General features: G+C 41.9%; 1 protein-coding gene across 1 annotated transcript in view; it reads left to right on the top strand.

The window, feature by feature from the left end:
• The window catches only part of KRR1 (KRR1 small subunit processome component homolog), a 514300-nt gene that overhangs the window by 303896 nt on the left and 196345 nt on the right, over positions 1-14059 (top strand). The window lies entirely within an intron of this gene.

Genomic DNA, 14059 nt, shown 5'->3' with positions numbered 1-14059 from the left:
CCACCCTTTTCCCTTCACGGCAGTCTGCTAGTGGTAAAATTCTTCACACCTTGGCTTTGCATTGAAAGCTCAGATATTTGAATAAAACTAAAACCATTCATAAATCTGAGGAACATTTTTGTTTCCTCTCTTCCTAGGTGTTTGGCTGTTTATAAGCAAATTATTTCTTCATGGATACCTAAGGCCATTTCCTTGTGTTACTCCCTTCAGGGTGAAAAGCCTTTCTAGTTCTTGTTGTTGTTCTCCTCCTCCTGCTCCTTGTTCAGGTTAGGCTCATTCTACCAGGGCTATGGCTTCTTCTGGTACTTCTTTCAAGGGATTGGATACCAGCTCCATCCTTGAGGTAGCTACTTGGACTTCTGGGGTTTGGTATGCACAGAAGTTGGATTTGGTTTCCAAGGCTAGAACTGTATTTGCCAGGGCTATCATGCATGGCTTTCTTAAAAGGCTCTGCTGGACCTTCCTCCTCCCACTTTTCCTCTTGAGCTTTTGTACACGCTCTACTGTAAGGAATACTGCATCCATGATCTAGAAGGAGATGCTACAGTTGTGTAAAATCTTACCATAACAGTGTATGTCCTTCTCTTTACTGTTGCAGTATTTGTTCCTTACCTCCTCCCAGTTTTTCTCCTTCTGGATGCACATGTTCCTCTTTTCTCCTTGGACTGTTGTTCCTCCTGGGGCTTTACAGTTCTGAGGATGGTATCACCTTTATGCCCTTATGCCATGCACTGGTTGCATATGTGTGATGTGCAACATTTCTGTTACAACCCGAGGCTTTAGGATATTGGCTGGGACATATCAGACTGCTGGCATGGGATCCCTACAGTTGGGAATACTGCAACAGTGAAGAGAAGGACATCTACTGTTATGGTAAGATTTTATACAGCTGTACTTTTCTTACAGACATCCTTCACGAGTCCCCAACAGAAGGGCTGTGCCCACACCACTGCGATTCCAATTTTTCGTTTAGAAAACCTTACCTTAACACCTTTTGAAGAAGTAGCCTTCACCTTTTTAAAATTATGTATCTGTAGAACACTTTTCTTAGTCGCTGTTTCTTCTTCTAGAAGAGTCTCTGAGACGCATCTCATTTCCTTATATTTCATAAGGATAAAGTTTCACAATGGGTTAATCCCACTTTTCATTCTTAAGGTGACAAACAAGTTATCACTCAACCAGGGTATACATTTGCCAAGCTTCTTTCCAAATCAACAGAAGGCGGCTGAGAGTCTTCTCCACTTTTTGAACATGCACAGACAACTTAGATTGTATCTGGATAAGACAAAAAAAGTGTCAGGAAATTAGACCAGCTCTTTGCCTCCTTCCAAAAGGGCAGATTGTGCTGTCCTGTTTCCAAACAAACCATCTCAAATGGAATGTCAAAGTCCATTTCTTTCTTTTATTCTTTCCAAGGTACCTCACTGACTTCACTTGTGAAGGTCCATTCCACCAGACCGCTCAACTGCTCTGATGTCTTTTTCAAAAGCATTGACTGCAGATCTATTCTAGTAGCCACCACTTACAATTCAGTCCACACCTTTATAAGAAACTGCAGAGTGGATTCTTATTCCAGATATTGGACTTTCTTTACCAGATCTGTCCTGCTAGGATTGGTATTCTGCTCCACTCTCTCTGATCACATTATCCCTACACGACCTTTATCTTTGGGAATCACCAATCAGTATTGGAATACTGGAATACTGCAAAGATCCATGGAGGGATATAGTAGTTGTGTAAGCACTTACATAGATACTGTTCACTGTTGCATTATTGCTTCCCTCCCTCCTTCCTCCTCCTGATTTTGTGAATTTACTGCCCCCCCACCCCACCCTGGTCCACAAGGTACAGAATCCCTCCCCTCCTATTAGCTCGCTCTTTTTTTTTTTTTTTTTTTTTTTTTTTTTAGTTCTTCTTGCTCTAGATAGTCTGAGGATTTTATGCCCCTACATCCACTTGTATACCCATATGCCTGCAGGCTGAGGTCATACATCAGACACACAAGTGTATGGAAGATTTTGGCTTTGGTATGCTGACCAGACATCTGGTTACCTCATTGACATACTTGCGTGGCTTTTTAACATCCATCAACATCCTGCAACAGCCAGGCATAACTGTTGAAGAGGTAGGAAAGTGACACTAAATTGGGAGGTGGTAACCGTTAAGGTGACATTCCAACCCATGTAGAAAGAGGGGGGAAAAAGGGGGTTGTTGATGGTGCCTTTTTCTCATTGCTGTTTTTTGAGAAGTCCTTTATACTAGTCTTTGTCTCATGGGCAAGCCTTCCTTCAGAGAGCAAGGCCTAGGATGGAACTAAAGAAACAATAGAAACAGCACTTTAAAAACACCCTAATTTCTAATCATTTATAAAGACAATGTGGTTATTAATTGCATGACTTGTGCTTGTCACCTAATCTGTTGAAAAACTGTTTGTACCACCTACTACATATAATGTTGTAACTATTAACTTTTTTCTATTTGTCTTACCGTACAGAAGTTTTCTTGCATTGCCTAGTTTGCTTTCTTTTGTGGCTCCCCCTGCAAATATTTTGCTGCTGCATATCATTGTATGCACCACTTTTGATTGCTACACACTGTTGTGCTCTGTATTACCATGTGACACATCGTAAGGCTGTCATGATTCAATGTACTGCATATATTGCTGTACACCGTGAATAGTTCTCGTTCTTTCTCACAATTCGTTGCCAGCTTGTGCTGAATTGAACCAAGTTGCAAAGTGTACCTTCTTAGGTGTGTAGTATGTGTGGTGCCATTTGTGTTTCCTATTTTAAATAATTTGAGAGTATTGTGCTATTATGATTTCTTATATGTATTTATGTTGAATTGTTACATATTGGACCAAATTTATTAACGTCTACACAGTGCACAGTAAGTGTACACAATATGTATTTAAGAACATCCCTACCACATTTTTTGTCATACCTAGTCATACAGAAAGATTGCACTAAGTGTACATGTAGTGTACACTTTGTGATAATCTTTATGAATCCCTGGCAATATTTAAAGCTGCAAGAAAATCAGTAAGAAAACTAAAATTAGGATGAAAATGCGAGTTATGCCTGTGATGTCTGTTCATTCAGAACAGTGTACACTTAGTGTAGGCGTTATTGAATCCCAAGGCTGATCTTACTTTTCTGCGTCTTCCCAGGCCACATGGCAAGACAAAGAGTTCAGTACTAGGCCTCAAGCTGAGATAAACTGTAAGTAAATGAGTTCAGAACAAAGGGATTCTTCTCATTATGGTTCCTTGCATCAAGGAGGAGTAGCAAGTAGAAAACTGTTTTGGTCTTGGCCAGCCTGAAAAGTTTAGTGTAAAAAAAAAGTCAGGATGCTCACCTTTCACTTTCTTCTTCTTGGTGGGTTTCTTCTTGAATATTCTTGACATGGTAATCTGCATGCACTTTCATATTCTAAAGGTAGACCGTGTTAAGCATGTGAAATTTGCATTTCCAGGTCAGTGTCTTGACATTTGGCATGCCTGTTTCATTCAGAATCTTCAAGTACATGGCTTTGCTTATTGCACATATGAGGTTAAAAGTCTTCTAATACCACCCTTATTTAAATGATATTCAGTCATACACTGGGAAAGAGTTGTGAAGAGACCCTGAAATCCATCATTCGTGGCTTCTTATGTGTGGGGATATTTTTGAGACTCCAAAGTCCAGCCAGGAACCCTCTCTGTATAAAATAATTCTGGATATAGTCCCAGATACCAATAGCTTGAGATTGTCCCTTCCTCAGAGCAAATGCCTTGCATGAGTTTTTCTTCAGGACCTCCAAGAAGTCCTGTGTAACTGCTGCAGTGCTGTGAAGATCCTGGAATTCACTGCAGTCTCCATTGTGCTAGTTCCCCAGTACAGTTTGTTGAATAACAGACAATAACAGAACATGCTGGAGCAACAGATATGCCTCCCAGAGACTGCCACTTCTCTAGAATAGACTTTCTATTCATGTAAAACAGAACTCCTCACTGACCCTAGTCAAACGCAGCCTAGATAATTGGTTAGGAGACTGCAAATTCGCCCATGGGGTGGCCCCCATGTCCCTCATAGACAGGGGTAGCTGGTGTTGATCACAGACCCACTTTGTTCATAAATTTGTTCTGCAAACTACCAAAAAAGAACAAATGGGGATACTTGGGATTAACATGGCTAGGCTTCTAAAGGATCTAGGGCCGCTAGCCTAGAAACTTCCTGTGAACCTGTAAGTCGCTCTTACCCAATCTGGAGAATGGCCTCATAGTTCTGGGACTTCACTGTTAGTCATGGCATTAAACATGCAGGCTTTCTATATCTCCAGCTATCAGTACTCTGTAGTAGACCATCTAAGCAGGGAGTTGGGGCATGCATCTGTCACTTCAAGTATGTAAACATCGAACGCTTACATCATTGAATATTCATGTAGTTGAAGAAGTTATTATGGGGGCTGTACCCCCATACCCCCCCGTTAAATATATATTCCTACTCTGAGACCGCACTACATTGAGGAAAGGGCAAAAATCCCGTTCTTCACTGTACTGCAAAAAAATTTCACACACTTCGAGTACGTGAATATTCGACGATTTAAGCGTTCAATATTCACGTATTGAATGAAGTGATAGGGAACCGGGGACATTGCAGGAGTGGATGCTGGAAGGAGAAGCAGTTTAGAAAAATCACAGAAAGTTGGGGCATTCCAGGCATAGATGTGTTTGAATCTTAGGAAAATAGCTAGGTGAAAGAAGTCCACTCACAGTCATAACTTCTAATACCTTCTCAGTCTTGTGAATTCAAAGCTTTCTTTATGCTTCCCCAGCAATCCCACTTATTCCAAAGATTTTATAAAATCAAAAAATAAAAAAGGCAAGATTCATTCTAATGAGAGCAAACTGGCAAAGGCATGCGTAGCTCTCCCAGATGATGCATATGGCAAAAGAGAACTCCAGTTGCTGTCCCAGTTGACTGCATCTTGTTTATGCATCAGAAAAGAACTCTGGCACAGCATGTCCTATTGGACCTCAAGGTTAAGCAGTGAAATACTTGAGGTTATTCACTCATATTCACTTGGTTTACTTGCACTTCCCCAAGTCGTCCTTGTCTTGCAAAAACAATGGTGAAATAGCCAATAGTCCCTAACTGTATGCAGTAAGTCTCAGCTGGCTGTTATCACTGAATGACGAAAATTAAAAGCACAGTTCAGATTTTTGCGTCACTAAAGCCGTTAGTCTTGTCACAGAAAGCTAGAAAGCCATGGACCATGAAGGCCTAGTTAGCTGAATGGAATAGGTTTTCAGTTTGATGTGGAAGAAATGGCTTGACCTAGCAGTCTCTTCCATCAACCACATCCTAAAGTAATAGGCCCTTGGGCCGATAGTCTAGTACCCACCTATGAACCTCTCAGAATGTTTTGACTAAGGCATGGCTTATTTCCCTGTTAAACTGCATTCTTTCAGCTTGCTTAATTTCAGACTCTAGTTTTGCATCATATCTGCTTTTATGCCAGTCTTTGTACATAAGTCCTTTCTAAAGGTCTTCATCCACAGTCTCACTGTGAATTTTTTCACCGAGAGGCTTTCACTCTCTTACTTTGATCCTGCATGCTCAGCTTCAAATACCTGTTTTAGAGGACTCTTTCCATAGTGACCATCACATCAGCCAGGTGGATTTCAGAGCTGCTGGTTTAGACCTGCAAGAATCCGCCTATAACTTTTCAAACAGTTGGGTGATTTGCAACCAATTCAACATTCAGGCCTGAAGTGGTCTGTGAAACTCCTGTTTTGTTCAGGCTACACTCTGCTCTTTTTTGATCACATTCCACAAAATAACAATTCTCCATATCCTGAATGTGCATGTGCATCATAGTTACTCAAAAAGAACCAGAAATTTAAGACAGATTGACCAGCTCTTTTTGTGTTTATGCTGGGGAGACATGGCAAAATGAAAATAGAGAGAGATTTTGTCCAGACAACTGGCAGCTTTTCACATTCTGTTAAAATGCCAGGGGGAAGACAATTGATGAATTGGCTAAGGTGCACTCCGTAAGAGTAGCTGCCACCACTGCAACCTTCTGTAAGATTGTTTCAGCTCACAGTATCTACAAACCTGACACTTGAAATTCAGTCCACATTCTTGCAAAGTTTTACAAACTCTGCATTCAGTCATGAAAGCATCAGAGTTGCTTTTGCTTCTGTTCTCTAACTGAAAGCATATTATGATTCTTCATGCAAGTCTGGAGTACTGGACTTTCGTGGCATGGAAATCTGTGATTTACAATGAATGGAGCATAAGTGTATGACTGTACGCCTCATAACAGTAGGGGTTCGTAACTCAGGTACTCCATTATAATGGTTGTTGACGTTTCCACTCCGGGCCCATAATCAAGGAGCCTGAATCCTCACCACTGGCACTGGAGAGGGATGTTCACCTGGAACAAAAATTAATAAACCTAGTATTTCCAGATGCAGCTGTGCATCAAGCACAATTTCCCTTAAGAGCACACAGGGTACACACTTAGTCTGGGGTGTGGATTTCTCCATTTGTCTTCCTCCAGCTCCACAATAAGTCTCCCCACTGGCACAGACAGAGTTGACACCTCAGCCGAGTGTCCAAGCCAAGATGTTCATAGTGTTATACTGCTGCAGTCATCACACTTGGGTTATCCTGCCGTCAGGCTGTCCCGCAGTTGGCCAGAGTTCCAAAGTCTTGGCCCGGCGTCGGTTGCTGTCGCTTCTTCCCTGACGTCAGAGCGCCAGGGGTATATAATATGCATCCAACGTCATTTTCTTCAGTCTTTCTTGCTGCGCCGCGTGGTGCCCGAAGCAGAAGCAGTTCGCAAGTGCCGGTCGGCCGATTCCTGAGATTTTCGAAGTCGAATTTCAGATCCGAAGTCTTCAATAAAGCTAAGTACCCCGTTGGGGAAACCTTTTTCTTGCCTCAGATTGATGTCAGAAAAAGTTAATAATTGTATTTCTTGTAGGAAGCAAATACCTCATAAGGACTTCCACTCTTACTGTATTCCATGCCTAGGCCCTGGTCACGACATCACTAGTTGTCGGTTTTGTGCTAGATTTAACAAACGCACTATAAAAAGACGTTTTGATTTTGCTTTACACTACTTTGGCCGAAGGTTCTATTATACCATGCCGTCGGATCTGCCGATGACCTCAATACCGATAAAATGCAAAGACAAGGGTAAGGACAGGCATCAGAGGTCCAAAACCGACGACAAAACCTCTTCTAGGCCAGTCGCCGGTTCTCAGTGAGGCGCTTTCGCAGCCCCTGACACCTGCTACCTCAGAGCCACAGGCCGCTTCTGACTCCCACGTGGAGACATCTAGGCCTCTGGAAACTCAAAGTATTGGGCCTACGGAAACTAATCCCTCAGATGGGTCCGGAGCCGCTGAGCAGGCATAGTCTTCTGAGGGTGTTTTCAGACCTTAACAAATTACTATTAAAACAACAGCCAAGACAAAGGTACCATTAGAGACAAAGAAACAAGTACAGCATTCTCCTGGACAGTCCTCCATGCCTAAGAAACAGATGCTTAAAATGGCCGAAGACCTCATTACTCTAATCAGGGGTTCTCATCCCCCTCCTGAGAAAAGGCCTAGGCAGGATACAGACTATGACACCTCTGATCAGGTTTCCATTTCCTCTGATTCCTCTTCAGACCAGGGATACTCTCTACCTCCCTATGAGGACTCTGATGCTGAGGAATCTATCCCTTCAGCCTCTCCTCCTGAGGATTATTCTTTTGGGGAAACTTTACATACCTTGAGGGAGCATTTTCATTGGGAAAGTCAGGATTACTCAGAATTCAAGAAAAGGCTCAGGGATTTCCTCTTACTGCCTCAGCACAGGCCCCTGGCAATTCCACCTGTGCTAGATATTGTGGATGATGTGTTCTCTGAATCCAGCTCATCTCCTGACTCTTTGCCCCCTGCTCCAGCCAAGCCAGATAGGTATTATAGAGTCCCTGACTCTCACAAGTTTCTTTACAAAAACCCTTCTGATCCAGAAACTATTACCCATGGTCCAAAAGGGGTTAAGGCTTCCATTGCAAAAAATCCAGTACCCTCTGACAGAGATTCCAGAGCTTTGGATAGATGGGGGAAGAAAGTATACACATCTGCAACTTTAGCAGTAAGAGCTTTTAATTGCCAGTTTCACATGCTTAAGTACCAACAATATTTAATGGCTCAGTTAAAACAGAAAATGCTTGCAAGTTCAGAAGCTCCTGATTGTAAAGAAATGCAGGATTTATTGCATGCAGTTGAACAGGTGGGAAAACATACTCTGCAATGTGGTTTTGATTCCTTAGAGGCCTCTTGTAGAGCCGCAGTTACAGGTTTTGTTATTCGAAGACATGCTTGGTTAAAAGAACAGAGCTTACCTGATTATGTTAAGGCAAAATTATTGGATGCTCCTTTACAGCATGATACCTTGTTTGGTGTAAAGGAAGAAGAGGTGTTAAAGAAAATGGAGGATAAAGCTAAATCTATGCAAACAGTCAAGGATTTCTTACAGGTACAGCCACCTTGGTTTAGCAGAAATTGGCCAACAACGAATTGGCCCTTTCCAGTGTCAGAACGGCCACAGAGAGGCAGATACAGACGCCCTAGAGGCAGATCTCAACCCCAAGGCTCAAACAGACAATGACAGTGGGGCACCTCAACCCCTAAAGGAGGTGAGGACAAGTCTCAGCCTTACAGGAAAGAGTCACAATGACTTTCCTCTGCGTATGCCAAGCACGTCCCTTTTGGAAGCCTCCTTGGGGGGGAAACTAGCACTTTTTTTCTCAAAACTGACCATCAATCACCCAAGACAAATGGGTCCCGAATATTGTGTCTCAAGGTTACAGATTCCACTTTCATACTTTACCAAAGCTAAAAGGAATGCCAGACCTGCCACAAAATCAATGGGCAGAGGCACAAAACAAATTTCAGCCCTCATGGACATGAGAGCTATACAAAAAGTACCACAACAGGAACAAGGACAAGGATTTTACTCAAGACTCTTCCTGGTCCCCAGAAAGGACAAAGTCTGGAGGCCCATACTGGACCTTTCAATTCTGAATACTTACCTGGATATTCTGAAATTCAAAATGTTGACATTACAGCAACTTCTACCCATGCTGGGCAAGAAGGCTTGGCTTGTTTTTCTGGACCTCAGAGGCATACCTGCATGTCCCTATCAGACAAAATTGCAGAAGATACCTCAGATTCAAAGCTGGTACAATGCACTACCAATTCTCTGCACTGCCCTTTGGCTTATCTACTGCGCCCAGGATCTTCACAAAGTGCCTGGCACCAGTAATTGCATTTTGCAGACAAAAAGGAATTCAAATATATCCATACCTGGACGACTGCCTCATTCAAGCAGAGACGAAGAACATTCTTCTACAGCATCTGGCGTTTGTGAAAAAGTTGCTAATTTCTCTAGTGTACACAGTAAACGAAAAGAAGTCAAAACTAGTGCCCTCACAACAGATTACATTCCTGGGTGCCAGCTTAAATACAACGGCCCAGATGGCTTACCTCACGCCAGACAAACAACTTCAACTAACTCAATATTTTCAATTACTGGCAAAAAAGTCCCATCTCCCTGCAAGAAAAATTCTGCAGGCCCTGGGATTCATGGCATCCTGCATACTACTAATACCATATGCCAGACTGCATATGAGGAAATTACAATGGTACCTAATGGACTCAACACTCTCACAGTTTAGAAGCAGTAATTCCAATGATTCCCTGCCTACAACAGGAGTTTCGATGGTGTGGGCACAGGCATGTCACCTAAACAAGGGTCAGCCTTTTACCCAACCCCACAGCCAGGCAAACTCTAACAACAGATGCTTCGGATTACGCCTAGGAAGCACACATGGCAGGAAAATGCATTCAGGGCAAGTGGACCACAGACCAGATGCATCTTCACATCAACCAAAAAGAGATGTTGGCTGTTCAAAATGCACTAACAGCTTTCAAGGACCTTCTACATCCAGGACAACTATTACTAAAGACAGACAACACCACAGTAATGTGGTACATAAACAAGCAAGGGGGCACTCACTCTTATCCCCTATGCAGGCAAGCCATGACCTTGTGGAACACAGCTCTAACGTACCAAGTTCGCCTGCAAGCACAATTCCTGCCAGGAAAGAAAAATACTCTGGCAGACGACCTAAGCAGAAATATCATGGACCCTCACGAATGGAAATTGAATCCACAAATCTTCAGCATAACACAAAAATGGGGATGCACAGACATAGATCTTTTTGCCTCCCCACTGAATTGCCAACTACAAAAATTCTTCACAAGGACTTATCACAAACAAGCATGGAAAGTGGATGCTCTTCTTTTCAGCTGGAAAAACCTAAAAGTCTATGCCTTCCCACCACTGCCTCTCCTTTCAAAGGTACTCCTAAAAGCCAGACAAGAAAAACCATAGATGATCCTGATTGCTCCAGACTGGCCAAGCCAGCACTGGTACCCAATCTTAAGGAGCTTGGCTCAGGGCCCGCCATGGATTTTGCCCCAAATTCCACACCTTCTGACTCAACAACACAATCAGATCCTGCACGGTCAGCTCAAAACCCTAAACCTGGCTGCATGGCAGATACTTTAGTTAAACAGGCAACACCTCTCTCTAAAACTGTTATGGATGTCATTTTGGAGGCCAGGAGACCTAGCACCAGGAAAGCTTACTCAGAAAAATGGAAGAGATTCTGCGCCTGGAACCAGGCTCACAGCCTTGACCCTCTTGTTCCAAATATTCCTCAGATTTTACAATACTTAACTGAGATGCTGGACAGAGGCCTATCCTTTTCATCAATTAAGATCCACGCCTCTGCCATTTCTGCACATTACAACACGGATCCTCCTTTATTCTCTCATACCTTGCTAAAGCAGTACCTCAGAGGGGCTAAAAACATAAGACCGCCCCGGAGAGCACCAACACCAACTTGGGACCTCAGTTTCGTTTTGGAAAAACTGACCCTACCACCTTTTGAGCCAGCCAATACAGCCGATCTAAAATTTTTATCATGGAAAACAGCTCTGCTCCTGGCAGTAACTTCAGCACGAAGAGTCTCAGAGCTACAGGCATTAATGGCAGTGGAACCTTTTATAATTTTTCATCAGGACAGGGTATCTTTAAGGACAAACCCTACCTTCATGCCAAAGGTGGTATCTAGTGTGGCTCTTAACCAAACCATCCATTTGCCAACTTTTTATCCAAATCCCCAAAAATAAAGGGGAGAAACTTCTGCATTCTTTGGACGTACACAGACAGCTGTCTGTGTTTGTAGCATATGCTGCAGGATCACAAGGCAAGGCTATCTCAAAGCAGACTATATCCAAATGGATAGGACACTGTATTTGGTACTGCTACACACAACATGGAAAACCAGTCCCTAATAACATTAGGCCTCATTCCACCAGGGCAACAGCCACTTCAACAGCCTTTCTCAGAGGAGTACCTACCAAGGAAATTTTGGAGGCTGCAACTTGGAGTTCAGTGCACACCTTCACCAATCATTATCACCTGCCTCTTTACTCTAAATCCAGAGCAGGATTTGCCACTGCAGTTCTGCAGGGCCTCATAGCCAATCCTCACTCTTTATAGACCAGCCACCCAACCTTAGCTTTGGGATTCAACCCAAGTGTGATGACTGCAGCAGTGTAACACGATGAACATAGTACAGTTTTGTACCTACTATAAATGTAGATGTTCAAATGTTCACACTACTGCAGTCCAGGTTACCCTCCCTAGCTGGACTTATCTATACCTTTCTATCCTATACAACCTTTGGGGTGTATTTGCTGGTAACTGAAGGTATTGTTTTTATTTTATATCTTTATTTTTGATTAGCAGTATGTGTTGCCTACCTACTTGGGGGCACCTGACATCTGGGGCAAGAAAAACTGAAGAAAATGGCGTTGGATGCATATTATATTCCCCTGGCACTCTGACATCAGGGAAGAAGCGACAGCAACCGACGCCGGACCAAGACTTTGGAACTCTGGCCGACTGCGGGACCGCCTGACGGCAGGATAACCCAAGTGTGATGACTGCAGCAGTGTGAACACTTGAACATCTACATTTATGGTAGGTACAAAACTGTACATTCTCCGGCACCCTCTCTGTGAAACCAGTGCTTTGTGTCCCTGCCCAAATTAGCTGACACACATACATACCTGGGAAAGGCTGGCACAGATTTACTAGCTATGCTCCCTTTTGCCCAGATATACCACCACCAGACAGTCCAAAGTCAGTTGCTGTAAGGCTCTTGCAAGAGTACCCAGTTATACAGAGTGAAATTAATATTTATACAAATGGTAGTTTGACAAACTTCAAGGTTTTCAGGAATGGCCAGAGATGTCACCAAAAAAAAATGTATATATATATATATTTGTGTATATATATATATGTGTGTATATACATATATATATATGTGTGTGTATATATATGTGTGTGTATATATATACATATATATATATATATATATATATATATATGTATATATATATATAAATATATATGTGTATATATATATATATATATATATATATGTATGTATATCTCTCTCTCTCTCTCTCTCTATATATATATATATATATATATATATATATATAGTACTCCGAGATTAAAATATTCTCCGAAAGACCAGTCACAATGAAAAATTGAAATATATTTAACAATAAATAAGAAAAGAACATGAAAATACTAAATATTTATTTACAGTAAATACCAGAGTTTCATTTACAGGAAATATTAAAATAACACCGATGAATAGATTCACACAGATACAGAAAAACAGTACTTAACTGATTTCACTATATTTTCCTTACTGATCTGAAAAGTTACTATTCCATGGTCACTTACAAGAGCAAGGCAAGATGAAGTAGGTGAAGGGTTCTTCCTTACCAGGTCCAAGAACAGGGTGCCATGAGACTTTAGTCTCACCTAATATTAAAATATCATTTTTAGTGATGGTGTAAAGAATGACATCATGCACATCTGGTCATGCAGCTCCTGGAAGCCATAAAACAATTTCAGACCTCCACCCTTCCAGAATAGCAATTAGTTCACTGCAGAGACAATGCAGGCAGCTTCCAAGTACACACTTTGTCTCTGGCTGCATTGAGAACTGTAACATGTAATCTTTATGGCCTAAACCAGGTAATTATTTTCAAATGATTTTCAAAAGTTTGAGATTAACCTCTACTCTTCCAGTATTCTCTGTTAAAACATATACAGTTAAGCAGTTACAATAATGTATGTATATTTCTTTGTCTGTCCAGCAAGGCACACTGTTGGTGCATTATCATAAACAGCTTTACAAGTACATTTTTCAACACAAGCACCTGTACAAATTGGTTTGATATATGAATGACATATAATTCTTTACAAAATTCCAGCTAGCTGTGCTGTCATATGTTACACATCCATTGCCCTACTTCTCCTGGCATAGCTGGCATCACATTGTCACAATAGTATACATTCAAATAGTGGTGCAAGTGCTAAAATAGGAGCTCTCGTCCACCTTTTGATTATTTTCCCTGACAGGCCTATTTTGATTAGGTAGTTTATGCTTTACAGCATCCGAATGCTTACTCTTTTTTGTTGCATGTAGTGCCATCATAGTACTAGTGCTGTTTGCAACTTTTCACTGATATAGGGTACTCGGGTTTTGTGCAGTAAGATATGTAATTTTTGCTGTTTGTAGCACATTAATACTCTGACACTCCCACCTAGGTTTAGGAGATATGGATACACTTTTTGATTTCCTTTCAGCTACAGTAAAAAAGGAATCAAAGATAGAGTGTGTTATGCTGTGCTTTACAACTCCTGTCCTGCTATCAGTGTCATGGGAGGTAGGCTCAGATCCCATTTAGAAACTATCTGAGGCTATAGACTGATTCCCACCTACAGCTAAATCCCATTAATTTAAGAATACCCTGCAGCAGTGATCTTGCTCTTAGACATCTTTTGTTGTGTTGATGGTGAGTACTCTCACACAGCTTTACTTTCCCTGTGTATTCAGACCAGTAGCATGTTTG

The sequence above is a fragment of the Protopterus annectens genome, chromosome 11.part0 (assembly GCF_019279795.1).
Source record: "Protopterus annectens isolate FY-2018-M chromosome 11.part0, PAN1.0, whole genome shotgun sequence".
Taxonomy (NCBI): Eukaryota; Metazoa; Chordata; order Ceratodontiformes; family Protopteridae; genus Protopterus; species Protopterus annectens.
This window is presented reverse-complemented; position numbering and strand designations above follow the sequence as displayed.